This window comes from Ruditapes philippinarum, unplaced genomic scaffold (assembly GCF_026571515.1).
Source record: "Ruditapes philippinarum isolate M1 unplaced genomic scaffold, ASM2657151v2 ctg3416_1_1_1_1, whole genome shotgun sequence".
Taxonomy (NCBI): domain Eukaryota; kingdom Metazoa; phylum Mollusca; class Bivalvia; order Venerida; family Veneridae; genus Ruditapes; species Ruditapes philippinarum.
The window spans coordinates 17,897-24,453 of NW_026860537.1; the positions used below are offsets into that span (position 1 = coordinate 17,897).

Sequence of the window (6,557 nt, forward strand, 5' to 3'; positions counted from 1 at the left end):
GATAGCCTTATGTAGGGATTATATTAAAGGCCCAGAGGAACTAGCGGAGTCAGACCTGCCACTAATTGAAAATTTTGGGGACTGTGTCGAGGGGTCATCACTGTCCGAAGAGGAATGCATGTACCGTGTTGTTCAAAGAGTCTGGGACTCAGCTGATGAAAAAAGCCCATAAAAATAATGGAGCTTGCACTGATCACTGTTTATTCACGGCCGACATCATCAGCAAGCTCAGTACAGCGGTGATAAAAGACGTTAGACTGGACCCTATGATGTTTTACACACTGGCAAGCTTTGCGTGGGAAAGTGTCCTACGTTTCATTGGCACTAGGATTCAGCTTCAGACTTCCCAGGAAGCCAATCTCATGATAGAAAATGCTATTAGGGTACGCAGTTGCTTACTTATTTATTTGTTTGTTTTATTAAAGAAGTATGCATATTAATTGATATTAATTAATAGTATGTCAAATGAAAGAAATATCTAAATTCTATTAGAATTATTATAATTATTATCAATGCGACATACCTCTTACATGCATCAAAATACAGCTTGAACAGATCATTATTTAATTTTATAAATACATTGACAATCTTTCGCAGGTGGGATATCTGTCATTGGAAATCCGAGGTATGCGAAGGCAAACAATCGCGAAATGCCAAATTGTACATTCCATGAAGACGAGGAGACCAGTTACATTGACTTTTTGGATTTCAACAGGCTGTATACCTCTACGATGACCTCGGCACGACTCCCATAGTACGGATTTTGTTTTCTATCCTGGTACGCAATCGAGAGATTCGATTTTGAGCAGAAACCTGAGGATAATGACCATGGATTTATCCAGGAGGTTGATCTTTGCTATCCACCGGAACTGCATGATGATCACGACGGTATGCATTTCGTAGTTTCATTTAAATTGACAATAAACAATTTTTTTCATATTTTCATTCAAATTAAGCTTAAAGGTCCGTAAGTCTCTTAATGGATTAAAGCATCTGTTCAAATACATATTGCACATTTAAATGATCAGAAAAGCATTCATTTTAATATAAGCAAAAGAGACAAAGGGGGGTAATCATAGAATGGTCAGAAAAGCAGAGATAAAGGGAGGTAATCATGGATATAATCATAATTTTTAGTTTATAAATTAAATACTCAGGTAAATTTAGTATTAGCAAAGAACAAATGCCTAATACTTTTTATGTTTATAATAAAAATGCGACAGCCATATTTGACACAATGCCAATATGACGTTTTCAAATAGTGACACACGGAAATAAACTAACAAAATTAAACAATGTATTTTTGTCGATACAACTGGCTACTGCTTTCATTCCATCGTTAATTAAATAATTAAGTATTTAATTACGTACTTAATTAATTAATTAACAGTTCATTCATTCATTCATTTCAGATTTCCCACTAGCTCCGGAGAGAATAACAATAGGTAAAGAAGACTTATCAGATTTCACTGTTCGAACGGCAGAATCGTGTGGCGTCAATACAGACAATATGATCCTGGATAAACGCCTGTGCTTGACGCTCAAAGACAAAAAAGTATACGGTACACTACAGAAACCTGCAGTTTTACACAAAACACGGTTTGCAGGTGACCAAGATACATCGTGTACTGACGTTCACACAGATCCCACTATTAAAGTCTTTTATGGTCCACTGTGCAGATCAGCGAAGAACAGCAAAGTCTCCTTTCTACAAGACCCTGTGGAAGAGTATTGCTAATTTAGTTTCTGGTAAGTGAAATTGAATTGCTTATTCACTGTACGATCTAACTCCAAAAAATGGTGCATTTAATTCCCCATAACCATAACTTTTTGTAATAATACTGCGTTCATATACATATATGTATATATAAAACAAACATAACTAGCATTATGATATATGTCAGATTTATAAACGATTCTCTTTTCACTCTTCCAGGTAAAAGCTATGAAAATCCTAGAAATTACAAAAACGTGCGTATTTGCACCAACGAACAAAGTCTGATGCGCCTCGTATCAAAGCCAACTTTCGACTGTCTGCGCGTGTTGACTCAAAACCTGACTGCTGTTCAAATGCATAGGCCAGTGGTTGTGATTAATAGACCAATCGCCATTGGATTTACTATACTGGAACTATCAAAACTGACGGTGTACTCGTTCTATTATGACTTTGTAAAACCTAAACTTTGCAAGGATTGAAGAGTCACTTTTTGGTAGGAGACACCGACAGTCTTGTATTAAAGATTTCAGGAGTCCCCGACCTTAGAGATAGGTACCTTAAGTACAAGAACATGTTTGACCTGTCCAACTTGCCCGATGACCATCCTTTAGGTGATGATGAAAACAAGTTGGTCCCCGTAAAGGTTAAGTTCGAACAGCCAGGACAGGTTGGGATAGAATTAGTGGCTCTGTCCCCGAAATACTATTCCTTTAAGACTGATCAAGGGTTCAGACAAACCATAAAGGGTGCTCGAGAGAGTTAAAACATGACTTGTACAAACAGTGCCTCTTAGGTGGTACCTGTCATACCGAAACATTAAGGAAGTGAGAAACTACGACCAGAACCTGTACCAGGTGTCTGTAAGCAAACGGGTCCTTAGCATATTGGACTACAAAAGATACCATTTTGACAATCTGACTTCGGTCAGCTTTGGACATCATTGTCTTAACGATCGGATTTAAAATGGCGCCAAATTAGTGGCAAATTAAAGTGTAAATAAAGCGCATATTGATCTATTATTCAAGTTAATAAGTTTAATGGGAACATAGTCACGGACATGACAGTATTTTAATTATGTGAATCGCATTTTATATTATGTCTGTAAATTTCAAATTGTATATTATTATCTATTATTATTATTATTATTATTGCTGTTATTATTACCACTGTTATTATTTTTAATGCATACAAAGAATAACAAACGATTTGTATCTTGATGACTTTTCTATGCTGAGTCACGGACATGACAGTATTATAATTATGTAAATCGCATTTTATATTATGTCTGTAAATTGCACATTGTACATTATTATTATTGCTGTTATTATTATTATAATGCATACCAAGAATAATAAAAGATTTGTATCATGATGACTTATCTATGCTGTTTTACATGCAGGGTTTGGTAAAAAAATAGAACATATTCCATTGAAATCACAAACAATATACGAAATCATGTTTTACATATCTAAGGAAAAATGCAGACGCCGTGTCAAAAATGATATTATAATGTCAATATAATACAAAATAAGAGCAATTAGTTATGATAATTTTTTTTTTTCAACTAAAATATGCTTATTTATAACAGATATTCATGTATGAAATTATACAAAATGTAACAAATAAAAATAAAACTATAGCTGATAACAGTCAGAAGAAACTACAGATTACTACCCATCTTTCAATTATATATATATATATATATATATATATATATATACTTTACAACAACAGTGTTAATAGTTCCCAAAATAAAGACTTTACAAAAACATAAGCGACACCTCTCTGTAACAACCAACATCATTGACTCCCAAATGGTGTCGCTGTACAGAGATTGTACTCTATAAGTCAAAAAGGAAGCCATTTGGATTTTTTAGCACTTGTTTTTCTGAAACAAATTTTTTATCATCACTTTTCTGTAACAAGTGCGCGGGTACATTTATCTGGTTCAGTGCGACAATGAAAAGATTTAAGTCCTCCGGTCCGTGGTGCTGAAACCGATCATTCAGTAGAGCACAGTATATATAGTCCGTGATACTAGAGTCCATTTTTCTTCCATGTAAAATCAAAGTTCCCGATCCATCGACTTCAAAAACGCCCTTACCAAACTTAATGATACCGTAGCAGAGACACCGCCCTTCTCCTAGCATGTTTGGGAAAAATGTTCTTTATAATTCCAGTTAAGCGTTCACTGATCGATTGATGATTTGTCAATGATACAGAGTTACTGCCGCCATTTTGGATGGATCTAGCTTCAAATATGTTAGTCGCTTGCGTGGCCTGGTGCAGCTGTTTCACTGGCGATGCGGTCGGTGACGTATTAGGAAACACTTCTGCTGTTTGGCGTTTCTGCTGCTGCTGTGTAGGCTGTGCTTGACTTTGAATCAGTTGCTGGTACCGGCTTGCCGGAATCAGAATCAGTTTGCAAAAACCCTTCTCCGATCCCGCTTGCATTATGCAAGATACGACTGTGTCCACTCAAGGTACTTGTTTGGTGCCCTCTGGGTGTCCTGCTTGGGTGTGTCCGGGGGCGGCGTCCTGTGAACGTTGCCTTTGCCTTGTTGATCTTTATTCTTGTTATTTTTTGTTGTCTGTACCGGAGAAGTTGAGCTTCCGTAGTCACTTAATGACGAATCACTGTCCTCAGATTCCTTCTCGAAATCCTTAAGAAATACCGTTTCTAACGTTTTATTTACTGTAGCGTCTTTATACATTAACTCTCTCTTAGTATTGTTATCTACTGATTTCAGTACCACTTTCCTCAGGGTGTTTTTGTGCTTGCTAAGAGTCAAATAGTCTTGGTCCGATATCTAAATGTTTCCGACAGATCTCTGATAGAACTTGAATCTGTTCTCTAGCTAGATTACGTAGAAGCTGTTTCCTCTGGGTTTGCACTGCAACGACCAAGTAACGTAGAAAATCAATTTGGCGAACTATTTTGTCCATCACACCAGCAGCAGCAAACGTGAATGTTTATTATTATTATTATTATTATTATTATTGTTTTTTTTTCTCGTTCAGTAACAATTAATATTCTAATGTTCAGGCACACACACACACACTAACTACTATTCCAGTTCGTATATAACGGGCAACTCTCCTGGTAGAACGTTTGCTCTTAACTTATAGTCAGAATGTGTGCTCATTGGACTGAGATCAATAATTAACTGGCTAAATTGATTTGCTGTCATAACTTCGTCATAAGCGCGCAGGAAGTGTTTTGACTTCATACTATAAATAAAAAGCTGTGTACCGAGTGTGGACAGCTGCAGACGATTTTGCAATCTGAACAGTAATATATATTATGCAAGTGTGAGGTCATAGTTTTCGCGTACTTTGAATTCTTTTCGTTCTCGGCCTAATGTCTGCTCGTGTCGGGACCCCTTGCTCGAACTGAAATCTGGTCGTAAATGTCTTGATATATGTTGTACAACCAAATGTACTTAGATGGAGGAATTTTGAACATCCTGTCGCCATTTTCGACCAGCTTCCTCATGTAAGATGTTTTACCAGAGTTGCTTTGTCCGACCTGAAAAAAGGTGAAAAGTAACAGCGTTATCTCACAGTACACTAAAACCCGATTCACAAGTGCATGTCTTTTTTAGTTTATCAAGTTGTCATTCATGGTGATTTAATACTGACCAGTAACAGTGTGGCTGGAGCAATGAACTTCACCAACGAATCATTTTCGTCATTAAGATGCTCCCAATCGCGACTTTTAAACTGGCTTATGTCCACGGCGTCCATCATAACACTGAGCTACGTTTGATAGTGTGATAATTGCGCATGCGCGGTCACAAACTTTCTTAAATTTCTTCTTACTTGAGTATCGTTTGCGCAATCCTTGTGACGCTCTTTCGCCAGCGTTCGGTTTTCATCATGATTTCTCTTTAATCTTTACATTTGAATTTAAGAACAAACAAATCTAAAACTCCACGTTCGAACCCAGTGTATGTCTATGAATTATACCATTTTTCGATTATCTGCCCGTCGTCTAGAATTCCCATAATGTCCCGGAAGTGGTGCTCGAGTTTTTGGCTGCGGTCATACATGATACAGAGGTGGTCACGCTGTGAAAGGCAACCGTATCTGCAGCTTCTACAAAGCAATCGCGCAACCTTTTCCAGCTTGTTTAAGGCTGAACTTTAATATGTTGATGAATAAATTAATTGATCAGGTATTTATTAATAACGCCTATGTATGTCAATTTCTTTTCTGTTCTAAGTGCGAAAAAGGAGCAGCTCTTCAATCATTTCAATACACCAGTCTGCACTGTCTAATCCGGCCACTTTATCTTAACAATACACTTGAAAGTATGGTTTACCTAAATTATACCTTAAACAATGTGCATTGAAAAATAATCATTTCTTATAATTACATTTCAATTCTCCATTCTTTAAGAAATAATTACATTTCAATGCCCATTGTTTAAGATTTTAATGCCCATTGTTTAAGATGATTGAATTATCATAAATAGAGGTAAATCCTGTTTAGTTTTTCAATACAACCATTGTTTCGGGGATTAGAATTATCTAGGATTAGGATTAAATGACGTCATAATTTATCCCTGATTCAAAATGGCATGATTCAAAACGGCATACCCTCATAAAACATATACTCATTTCAACAAGCAATTCACATAGTATTGCAAGCAAAAATGCAATGCTTTCAACCTGGTTAGAAACCCACAAGAAGTAGGTTAGCCAGGCCTTGAAAGGCCATGACTTTTGTGCAAGGCATTTTTTTAGTTTATCTGTAACATATTTATTCTGTTAAACAAAAGTCCACTTTTCTTTAAGAAAGAATGAAAAGGCATACTGTTTGTTTTAACTTTCGCTAT

General features: G+C 36.4%; 1 long non-coding RNA gene across 1 annotated transcript; it reads left to right on the forward strand.

Moving 5' to 3' along the window:
• Positions 1 to 608: 608 nt before the first annotated feature.
• Positions 609 to 3,048, forward strand: LOC132760506 (uncharacterized). The gene is made up of 3 exons (XR_009629856.1): positions 609 to 888; positions 1,413 to 1,749; positions 1,937 to 3,048. It is a non-coding gene; the product is annotated as an uncharacterized LOC132760506 (long non-coding RNA).
• The last annotated feature ends 3,509 nt before the right edge of the window (positions 3,049 to 6,557 follow it).